The sequence below is a fragment of the Arachis ipaensis genome, chromosome B08 (assembly GCF_000816755.2).
Source record: "Arachis ipaensis cultivar K30076 chromosome B08, Araip1.1, whole genome shotgun sequence".
Classification (NCBI taxonomy): domain Eukaryota; kingdom Viridiplantae; phylum Streptophyta; class Magnoliopsida; order Fabales; family Fabaceae; genus Arachis; species Arachis ipaensis.
This window is the reverse complement of record NC_029792.2, coordinates 5,962,206-5,975,045: the sequence shown is the minus strand read 5'-3', so window position 1 is coordinate 5,975,045 and position 12,840 is coordinate 5,962,206.

Here is a 12,840-nt window from a genome sequence, read left to right as displayed (position 1 = left end):
TATATGTATTACTTTTATTTAATTTTTTTAACATCTATTTTTAATATTAAATCTTTATGTTTTATTCTTAGATTAAGTTGAATTTTCATAATATCTTAAATTCAATACATAATCACGTATATGACAAGATGTGATGTCAAAAGATATTAATAAATAAATCAAACATGAAAATGAACGAAAAAGGGGATATGCTTTGGTAGGTGGTTTGATTAAAAAGGCAAATGGCATGGGCATTGGCAGCCACAACATGATGTTTCCCCTATCCCATATCTGATTCTCTGTTTCAAAATCTGTTTACAATTACATACATACATTATTACTTTTTCTTTTTTTTTTTTTAGAGTCATTATATTTGCTGACTTTTTTCTCTCACAATCCAATCATACAGTCGTACCTAAATTCTATTGGCTGAGACCATTGAAAATCAAGTTTTAATTTGTTCAATTGGAATTTAGCTGTATATTAATGTTTTTATTTTCACTATTTTTATTTTCAAGGTGGAGCATAGAAAGGTAAACAATAAATATAAAGGATAAGCAACTCCTGTGTCATTTTTGGCATAGCCATCAATAACATGAGTTATCTATTATATCATTTTGTAGCACAAGAAAATGATTGATCCACACATTTTTTAATTTCTGTTGTCTTATTCTGAAATATGACATCATTCCGTTGTAGCCAAATAATCTATATAACTGAGAAGAATCCAACTAGCCAGTAGCCAAAACTTGCGCTGCTCTTTTCTTATCGGCAAGGATCTCCAACTCTCAAAGTGGTATTTTAAGGTACCGGAAACAATCCAATCCTATCCAAACGCCGATATCCATACACGTCACACTTGCTAAAAGAATTCACACGTAACAAATAAATGTAGTATATTTCTAACACCTTTTGTTTTTTTAGTTCTTGATCCTTCTACTATAAATCTCACACTTTGTCTCTTCTTTGGATCAATATGCACCGTAGAAGTAAAAAATAAATAAAATAAAATAAAAAATGCTATGGTGAAAGTTGTTATGTAAACCTCTAGGTGATTTAGACGCCTAACACCTTATGACACAAATGAAAGAGAGAGAAAATTGATAAGAAGAAAGTGAACTTCAACCGAATAAAATTTACTTGGTTTTGGTAATAAATATAGGTTTCAAACCCACTAGGTCACTATCATCTAATTGATGGAAGATTTAGCAAATCATCAAGTACAAGACTTGCACTCCATATATACATATTGTATGTAATAAGTAGGGTTTGAGTTGTTTATAATAATAATAATAATAATAATAATAATAATAATAATAATAATAATAATAATAATAATAATAATAATAATAATAATAATAATAATAATAATAATAATAAAGTTTAAGTAAATTGTATATTCTATTTTACAATGAAAAGATATAAATAAATGAAAATAATATTTGCAAGTGAAGTAGTACGTAATACGTTGAGATTTTTCTGTTACAAATGGTTGTACCTGAAATTTTAAGGTAAAAATTTTACAGTGATGATTGGTTGTAGCATTGAGGGTAAGGAGACTAGGTATAGTAATAACAGGGTGGCAATGAAACATTTCCATTTTCAATTTTGGTTATGATTATTGCACTGTTTCTATCTGTCTATCTTGTATCTAAGGTGACAACATGAAGTCATCACAATCGCAAAGAGATAAAAAGAAAATTAAAAGAAGAAAAGATAATGAAAGGGGAGTGATTGATGTGGCTGCTGCCTAGCTCTCTTCTGGGTATCTTATGCATTAAAGTAAGATTTTCATATACACCCCTCATCAAGATGCCTTTGCACTTTGCACTTTGCACTTTGCACTGATGAGACATATATTTTTAAGTTTTAATACATAGATGCTAACCCTTATCTTTGGACTACACCCTCCTATTTTCTAAGACTATTTATTAATTCTCTCAAAACTTAAATAATAATAATAATAATTGAAGGTTTCAAATGGTTTAGAGAAGGAAGATTGAATTTATGATTTTTTTGAATATTTTTTTTTATTCTGACTGGATAAAAATTTAGTTACTGAAGTGTTTGTCAAGTAATATAAAAATTCAGAAGACAATTTTATTTTATCTCTTTTTGACGTTTTCAGAAACAGAGCAACTTTTTACTTTTTGAATATCTATGACTTCTGAGATATAGGTAATATAGAAGACATTTTTATTTTGTTTCTTCACGAAAGAAAAATAGAAGAGTAGAGAAGAAAAATTCATAAAGTCATATATCCTGATTCAATTACCATGTGCAATGTGACTTACATCCAATATCTTCCACAACAGTGGTAAAATTTTCACTATCTTTCAAAGATTACAAACACCAATTTTTCTTAGGATTCAACTCAATCCTATCTAGAATAAACCCACCTTCAACACCTCCTTCTTTAAACCATTCTGAAACCTTCAATTGGTACCAAATCTTGGTCTTAAGAGATCAAGCTTCACAACTTGGAGAAAATATCTGAATGGCCAACAACATAAGTTCAAATATCGTGGCTTACACACTCACTAAAGATCAATCCAACAATAGATCTTCCTTCTTCAATGGCAAGAACTACAACTTCTGGAAGGAAAGGTTGAGGATTTTTGTCCAATCTGTTGACTACAATAAATGGAAAATTATTGTGAACCGTCCACAAATTCCAACAAAAACAAGTGCAGAAGGAGTAGTAACACCCAAAGAAGAAGCTAAATGGAATGATGAAGACAAGAAAAAGGTAGAGCTAAATGCCAAGGCAATCAACATGATGCACTGCTCAATTAGTTTTGAGGAATATCGAAAGGTATCAAGGTGCAAAATAACAAAAGAGATTTGGGATAAATTCCAAATAACTCAAAAGGGCACCGAACAAGTGAAGGAAACAAGGATCGACATGCTAAGAAAATAATATGAGATGTTTGCTACGAAGGAAGGAGAAACTATTGATAAAATGTGAGAGATTCTCGGTCATCATCAACACCTTGGATGCTATGGGAATGACTCACACCGAACAAGTGCTAGTAAGAAAAATATTGAGAAGCCGAACCAAAGAGTGAAAAACTAAAGTTACTGTTATTGCTGAGAGTGGTAACCTAAAACAAATGTCCTATGATGAGTTGAGAGGAAAATGCTTTGCATATGAAACCACCCACCTAAATCGTGATGCTAAAAAAAAAGAAGTGAGCACACATTTTGGATTCTCATAGCTTACAAGCTATCCCTTTTTTCTCCTTCAGAGTCTTACATTAAATTTTCTGTTTTTCAGTGTTCATCTTTTTTTATTTATTTTTCAATAGAAAAAGACATTAAGTAAGAAATCAGTAAAAGCCATTGAGAGAAAAGGCAAAAAGAGTTATAAGAAAAAGTTAGAAAATTATATCAAAACTCCTTTGTAAGTTTTTTTGTTTTGTACACGTATTCCTGAGGAGATTCCCTTGCTAAGTTGGGTGAGCACTTAGTGGTTGCAAGTCTAGCGAGTGAACCTAGCCAAATCTAGTTTGGGTAGAAGCTTGGTTTGTCCTAGATAAAATTGAGTTGAATCCTAAATAAATTGGTGTTTGTAATCTTTATGAAAGATAGCGAAAATTCTTCCACTATTGTGGGAGAGACTGAATGTAGGTCACATTGCACATGGCGACTGAACCAAGATATATGACTGTGTGAATAGGGATGGAAACGGGTCCCATGGGAGGGGACATGCCCCCTGCCCCCGCCCCTCACCTCCAGAAACCCTTCATGTCCCTGTTCCGTCCCTGTTACGGGTAACGGAGACCCCGTACTCGTCGGATATTCGGATATCTACGGGTTTGAAGGAAACAAATAAGAAAAAAACTTTAAAAAGAAAAAAAACCCCAGTAAACAACAAAAGTTTTACAATAAACTTAGTATTATAATCCAATGTCCGATTTCACATTAAGAATCAAAATCCTAATTTCAGTTCCCCAGCAACAGAATCTAAATCTAACCTAAATTTATCAATTAACAAACACAAACCCAAAACCTAACCCAATTTCACATTAATAGAATCCAAACCCTAAACCTAAACCCAATTTCACATTAACAGAATTTAAACCCTAATTCCAATGTTCCAATTTCATAACAATTTTATCAATTAAAAATTAAAGTATATATTAAAACCAATTTCATCAATTAACATAAACATTCAACTTATTACAAGGTGGCCGACCACGGAGCACAGTCATTGTTGTCTTCACTGAGTAGAGGTGACGCAGAGTCTTAGTGAAAGAGCCATCATCAACGTCGTGGACTAGAGGCATTGCTAGAGGAAGGTTGTCGTCGACATCGTAGATATGAGGCTTTGTCGTGAAGTGGAGGCGGTGGTGAAGCTAGAAGCAAGTAGCGAGCGAAGCAGTGAGAAGAAGAAAGTAAACGGCGGCAGTGACAGAGGAAGGTGAGGGACGACGACATGAGGAACAGAGAGGGAGAACGTCGGCGACGCAGTGAGAAGGAAGAAGGAGGAGGTAACGAGGTGTTGGTGAGATTGAGTGAGAGAGAGGCTCGTGTAACACCTTTCACGGATAAAAATACCCCCAAATCTGCTCCCCAGCGGATACCCTCCCCACTGAAAAAAATTGTCATTCCTATATAAATCTCTCTTCTATACTCTTCTTCTGTTTTTTTTTTCATGAAGAGACAACATAAAAATGTCTCTTACATTACCTTTATCTCAGAAGTTACAGTTTTTCAAAAAAGTAAAAAGTTGCTCTATTTCTTAAAACATCGTGGAAAGACAAAATAAAATTGTCTTTTGAGTTTCTATTTGACAGACAGTTCAGCAACTAAGTTCTCCTTATAGTCAAAATTAAAAAAAGGCAAAAGGGTTCAAAAGGAGGCCATAGATGCACCCCCTTCTCTAGATCATTCTAAATTCTTTAATAATAATAATAATAATAGTGTTCAGCGTCACCTATGATTTTGTCTCTATGATTTTGACCCCATATTGTTCTTGGTTCAGCGTCACCTACAGCCACTGCAGCCACATCATCGAACAACTTCTTCTTTTCTTTCTTTCTCTGTCTTCTTCGTTCCCTCCTTCTGTTTTCTTTTGCGTTTGTCCATCGTATATTTGATTAAATAGGCGTGGGGAGAAGGTGAGAGAAAAAGATTATCTTTGTCCAAAAATTAGGAAAATAAGCACGATTTTGAACGTAAAAAAAATTTAAGAATACTGAATAATATTTGATTCATGTGGTGTGAGACTATCCGGCAGCATCCAAATATGGGTATAGAACATTCTTACTAGTTAACTTACCTTTTTAGAGCTCCCTTTGATACATGGATTCGATGAAATCTAACATCGGATTTAGGTCAATCCAATCGAGTAATAAAGAGATTTTTAATTTTTACCTTCCTATAAGAGACTAGCTAAATCGAATCTAGTGATCTTCCTTTATATTTGATCATTTAAAAAAATTTTAAAAAGTATCAAATGTTCAAATCTCAACCTATAAAAACAGAAGCTTCCATAAGTTGGCAAGCCCTCCAGAAAACTATATTAAGATAAATTTGGATGGTGCAACGGAGGAAAATGATAGTAAAATAAACTACAAAGGGATAACATGAATCTATCTAGGGAGGTGGATTATAGGATACAAGGTCAATTTGAAAGTGTGCACAACCTTTAGGATGAATTATGAAAATTTTACATGATTTGAAGACTGTGGGACCTAAGACAAAAAAAAGGTAACAGTGAAATACGATTTCTAGAGCGGTTATTTTTTAACAATTTTGAATAAAGAAAAAATTTCACAACATCCTGACAATATTACCAAGCACATTGCAATCTACATTGATAAGGAATAGGATCTAAACTTCTAGCACATACATAAAGAAGGAAATAGATATACAAAGTAACTTGCTAAGGAAAAAAATAACAGCAAATTTTTATTTTTATTTTGTTAATATGCTTCTTAGAGACTTTAAGAGTATTATTGATGATAATTATAGAGAGATTCCCATTCCCAAATGATTATAGCTTAGTTTTCTCTTCTCTTAGAATTAGGTCCCGTTTTAATTTAAAAAAATCGTACTTAATAATAATAAGAAAGAGAATTGCATCAATTTAATACTTAAACTATGCACATGATATCAAATTAACACTGATATTCAAATATTTATTTTTTTAACTATCTTTAGATATTAATGTATTTTATTTATGAGTAAAATATATTTTTTATTCTTGAAGTTTGACAAAAATTTTAAAAATACCCCTAAATTTTATTTTGTTTTAATTTTGTCCTAAAAATTTTCAATTTGCATCAAATATACCCCTGACGGCTAAATTTTTAAAAAAAATTAAGACCAATCTAACAATAATGCATGAAAATTATATTTGATTTCCTTGTATTAAGAGTTGTTCTTCTGAAATTATTGTTAAATTGGTCTTAAATTTTTTAAAAAATTAGCTGTTTTTCTTGATTCTTGACCACAGCTTTTTCTTTTGGTGCTTTGCACCTTTTGAGTCTAGCCGTGACTCTAAGCGTTTTGTTTTCAAGTATTACCACCTGATATATAAACGCCACAAGCACTTAACTGGGGGAACCTTTTGGATTCAAATTTTAGCTTTGCTTAAATTCCCAAACAGTGGTGCTCAGAGTTCTTAGGTAATTGAGGTTTCTGTAGCGCTAAACTAGTTTTTTAAACTTCACTTTCTGATCCAAAAGATATGACCTTATCTGTGGCGTTTTGAGTAGGATTGGGGGAGATTAATTCACTGAACGGACAGGTTTTAATCACTTACAGTTTGTCATAGAATGAATCATTCATTGTTAAAATAGTTGGTAAGAAATATAAATTCGGAAGGGTGAGTATCTCCGAGACCTTAACTATTTTATCATTACTGTTTTTACATCAACTTTTTATTGCTTTCTTTATTATTGTGCTTTATGCGAATTCAACAAACAAAAAAATAATTATCTTCTCTTATCTTAAAAAAATAATTATCCTATCTTATCTTTATTTTGATTCAAGATTTAAAGTTGGTGTTTCTTTCTATCTTGGTTGTTTTCTTGAATTTTCGAATCCTATCTTATTTATCTTTCTTGATCTTAATTATATTCTTCTTTTATTTTAGAAATTTTGTATTAGTTATTTTATTTAAATTCAAATTTTAAGTTTGTTGTTTCTTTAGTCTTTAATTCTTTCTTTTTTTTTCGAATTTCAAAAAATTTTACAACCTTTTCTTTTTAATTTTTGAAAATTTTTTGTTAATTCTTGCATTTTTGTTTTGAATTTCTATCTTGTTTATCTTTCTTGATTTTCAATCTTTATCTTGTTTATCTTTTCCTTGATTAGCAGATTTTATTGGTTATTTATTTTTCATTTAAATTCAAATTTTAAAGTTTGGCATTCCTTTAGTGTTTCCTCTCTCTTTTTTAATTTCGAAAATTTTTAAACCTCTTTCTTTCTAATTTTTTTATTTTTTGAAATTTCTAGCTATTTTTTATTTTAAATTAGTACTCTACTTTTTTATTTATTTTTGAAATTTAAAAAAAAATATATTTTTGTTTTTCTTTGCTTTTCTGTTTATCACCTGGTGCGTTTAATTTTATTTGGTGTTTTGTGCTGAGGAACAATCATGGAGAAAGATCACATGAGCTACTACTCACACTCAAGGAGTGATTCAAATTACTATGGATGGAGGAATTATCCAGACTTTGGTTGGGAAAGACAAGACCAAGAAAACTTCAGTACTCTATATTGCTCATATCAAGAATCATCATCTTTTGATCATACCTGCCAAGAACTAGAGCAAATAACAGAGAAAATTTTACAAAAAATTTTATCCTCATCACCTGCTTACTCATACCAAGAACTACCACCTCTCTATCCATACCAAGAACCATGCTCCTTTTACTCATATCAAGAACCACCATCTCATTATTCATATTAAGAATCATCATCTCCTTATCAAGAACTATCAGCTTTAGAGCTTACAATAAAAGAATTAAGGGAGGCTGCTCAAAGCTGCATACATGATATGAGAATGAGTGTCAAGAATGTAGAGGCGCATGTGGAGGTGATTATCAAGCGATGGGCAGAGGAACAAGCAAACTCCCTCACAAGGGAAGCAATGCAAATTCATACAAAAGAATGTGAGGGAATCATTCAAAGGAGTCCATACCCTAGTGAAGTAGAGAACTCTCCACCCTCACACATGGAAGAAGAAGAAAATGCACGATAAAAGGAGGTTGTAGGAGAGAAAAATATTTATGGGAATTTACACTCCAATGAAGCAGAGAGCTACATAGAGGGTGAGCTCAATGAACTACCAATTCAAGAGATTTTTGATGTAGGATACACTCCACCCATCACACAACACCCAAATTCTGAATCCAGAGTGGTAGAGATAATTAAGAAATATACTGAAAAGGAGATTGTGACCAAGGAACAAAAGAGGATATCCATGAAAAGAAAAGGGTCAGCAAGAAGGAACCCAACACCTACCCTAACAAGCAAGGAGAACCAAGATGAAAACAAAAAAAGAAAACTTGTTAGGAGGAATTCAAATCTGAGGGCACTAATCTCCTCCTCTTTTCCTTTGGAGTCATTTCTTTTAACCAATTGGAAGAAGAGAAAAAAAAATTCAGCAATCAAGTGTCAAGCTAATGACATCAAAAAAGCGTTTGTTGGGAGGCAACCCAACCATGAGTATCATATAGTATTTTCTTCTTTTCTATTTTCTTTCTGTTACTTTAGTTTGATTTCATATTATTTTATTTTCTATTAATTTTCATAATTTTTTTCTTTTTCTAACGTTTGTGATCATGTATAGCACTTAGAGCAGAAATAGGAACGCGTAGGAGAGAAACAGAACACCTTGGAGGGTGCCCCTTATTGGCGTTCAATGCCAAAAGGGGAAAGATAGCTTGGGCGTTCAACGCCCATAAGGGAATAGAAATGACCAAGTTTTTTTTGCTTGGGGATAAGCGAACTTTTTAAGTTTGGTGTTGCAGAGCAAGCTCTAGGTGTATATTATCATCAATAGCACCAAAGGAAGGTGAATCATCTTCACAGAAGAGTATAGCCTGAGCAACTATCAGCACTAAGGTGGTTGAGTTTCATCCCTCTTTATTTCTGTTTTTCAGTATTTCATTCTATTTTCTGTTTTCTATTCTAGCTTTTGCATGATCACTCTTAGGATTTTGTTTTAGTAGTTTTTATGGTTAAAGATGTCTCATGAATTTTCCACTAAGCTTAAAAAGAAAATTGTGAAAAAGAAGTAGTAAAATACATGAGATTTTGAGTTATATATTATGAGTTATTTTGATTACTTTGATGTGGTGGCCTGATCTCTATTTTCTGAATGTATGAATTAACTGTGCATAATTGATATTGAAGTTGAGTATATTGGCTCTTCTTGAAGAACAGTAAATTTATAGAAGTATTATTGATTCTCTGAAATATCAAAAAGATTGATTATTGAAGCAAAAGAAATAGCAAAAAAAAAATAAAAAGAAAAAGAAAAGGATCCAAGGCTTTGAGCATCAATGGTTAGGAGGGTTAAAATTGGCCTAAAAAGCTCAAATGAGTTGCTATCCTTAACTATATGCTTGTGATGTGAAGGTGTCAAAAAAATCTTGAGACTAAGCATTTAAAGTCATGATCTAATGCAATAAAGAGTATGCTTAAGAACTTTGAGCACTACTGTCTGGGAATTTAAGCAAAACTAAATTCGAATCCAAAGGTTTTCCCCAGTTAAGTGCTTGTAGCGTTTATGTATCCGGTGGTAATACTTGAAAACAAAACGCTTAGAGTCACGGCTAGGCTCAAAGGTGCAAAGCACCAAAAAGAAGTTGTGTTCAAAAATCAAGAAAAACTAAAAGAGGAGAATCAATAATACCATCCGCATTCTAGTTCCAAAGGATGCTACTGTTTCTGAGCTTCAAAGGAAAGTGAGATGCCAAGACTGTTCAGAAATAAAGAGCTAATAGCCCCATTCAATAATTGGAACTGAGCTTCGCTGACAACTCTAAAACCTGATGTATTTTTCTCTTCTAATTAGTCCTATCTTATTTTTGGTTACTCGAGGACAAGTAAGAGTTTAAGTTTGGTGTTGTGATAAGTGAATATCTTATACCCTTTTTTATAGCATTTTTTGTTATTTTTAGTTATATTTTATCAATTTTTAGTATATTTTAGTGCAAAATTCATCTTTTGGATGCTACTTTAAGTTTTTGTATTTTTTCTATGATTTTAAGTGAATTTCGGGCGAATTTGGCAGAATCTTATTCAGAGACGAAGAAAGGATAGCAGATGCTGTCAATCCTAACCTCTGTGCATTTCAAAGAGCATATCTCGAACTATAGAGGTCCAATTGACGCGGTCTCAATGGCGTTGGAAATCTAACTTTCAGAAATTTCCAGCAATATATAATAATTTATACTTCTCTTCCAGAATCATTGCCCAAAACTAGCGTCGAACGTCCACATCTGGAATTCAACGCCCAAAGAGGAGCAAGTCCAACGTTGAACGCCCAAAACTGGCAGGGACCAGCGTTGAACACCCAGAATCCAAGTTGAACGCCAGGCATCAACCCAAACGCTCACCAAGTGGTCCCTAAAGTGAATTTTAGCACTCCTTAGCTTATTTTATCTTATACTTGTAACTTTTAAATTTAAATTAACATCTTTTAGGTCTAGTATTTTTACTATAAATAAGGGACTCCCTTCCTCTTGAGAACCACGTCTCCTGGGAGGGGAGAAACACATTACTTTAGATCTTATTTACTTTTATTTCATTTTCTCTGTAAAGTTATGAACAACTAAACCTCCTAGGTTAAGGTTAGGAGCTCTGCTTATTCCCATAAATTAATATTATTACTTTCTCTATTTTAATATATGTTTGATTCTATTCTATGATGTATTGTCGTTTTTCATCTAAATGAATTTGGGGTGGAACAGAAGTATGACCCCTTATTCTACATGAGTTCTTGTGAGTCCCTGACCGGATAGTATTGAGCTACAGTTTGAGAATACATCACCTAAACTGCAAATTGCCTGGGCTAATTAGATATGTGACATAAAATCCGATTAGCTTTGGGTAATTGAGGTTTCTGTGGCGCTAAAGCTAGAATATTGAGCTTCATTCTCCAATCCGAAAGATCTGACATTGTCTGTGGCACTTTAAGTAGGATCAAGAGAGATTGAATTGCGTGAGTTTCATCCTCGTTTAGATTAAATGACCACTGACATTGGCGTTTGATGTGAATTAGAGGAGATTAGTTGACCACTGACCCTGGCATTAATCACTTATAGCTTTGCCATAGAATGAATCATTCGTTGTTAATATAGTCAGTAAGAAGTACTAATCTGGAAAGATAAGTATCTCCAAAGCCTTAACTGATTTCTCATTATTGTTTCTACACCAATTTCGTACTGCTTTCTTTATTATTTTGTTTATGCGCCTACAACAACTCTCTTTTCTATTTGCCTGACTAAGTCCAGCAAGATAACTATTGCTTACTCAATTCAACAATTCTTGTGGGATCGACTCTCACTCACCTGAGATATTACTTAGACGACCTGGTGCACTTGCATTTGATGCAAATCGAAAACTTTTGGGGTAAAATTGAAACAAAATAAAATTTAGGGGTATTTCTAAAAATTTTGTCAAAGAACAAAAAGTATACTTTACTCTTTATTTATTTATTGCTATAAAAAATTGATAACAAAAATTATCAACTAACATTAACCAAAACAAATATATACATTCAAATAATATCTTTGCACATAATAATCGTGAATGGAACTGAGCAACCCCATGCTTCCTTCCAAGTGAGATTATTGGCATTGGTGCTTGTGCCTTGTAACTTCCAAGCTTCTTATGTTCTTAGCCATACCTTCCATCAATACCCTTAGGTTCTTTGCCACCACTTGAGCATGACCTTGTGCATGAGCTCCTTGTTTCATCTTCCTCATAATCATTGTTATTATACCATATATTTAAGCACAAATATTTGAATCATTAGTTGGTTTTAATTTGCTTAGAGTAGATCAGCACAAACCAGCACAAAAATATTGGTGTCATCCCTCCACTTCCATCCAAGTTATTCTTCAAGAAGGTATCTGATCTGAATTTTTTTCAGTCAAGTAGCTCTCTTTTCTTAATGGGCTTCAGTTACGCTATGGTCCAATAAAAAAGGTTTTGTGGTGCCTTTTACCATACCTGAGAGCCCAATTTTTATGACCAAAAAAATAAAGCCCAATTTGATATTTCCATAAATTTCTTGACAATATTTAAAGAAAAAAACTACACAAATACACGCACTACACAGTACACACTCACAAAAAGATCGGACAGATTGGCAGCGTATGTTTTCCATAATTGTAAGAAGAATATCGAATATCCACTGAAGAAAAAAAGAATGTAATTTTTCTTTTCTGATTGTCATTATTAAAAGTGACCCCCTCTCGTATATATATTGCTGGTCCATTAATAACTTTTGTACTTTTTTTGGGTGAGATCATGTAATTGTTATGAACTTAATTTATTGGAGTTTAGTTAGTTAGTTGACCTAAAAGTCTAAAACAAACCGCACACAGCTTCCATATCTTTGATTAATCCCTTTGTTTTTGTATGAAATTATGGATCATAGGAGTTCACCTGCTTTGCAATCAAGGAAACATACACCTCCACAAATTTATACCATTAATTGCATATTATGGTGGAGTTCATGTTTTCAGGGTTGGTAGTTCATAGGTAAAACCTCAATTGATGTTAAGATTTATTAGTTCCTGATTACAAGGGTAGATACACATGACAAAATTTAGACCATCTTTAAAGAAGTATTTTTAGAGTATCATTTTTTATATTTTTAAAAAGATAAAT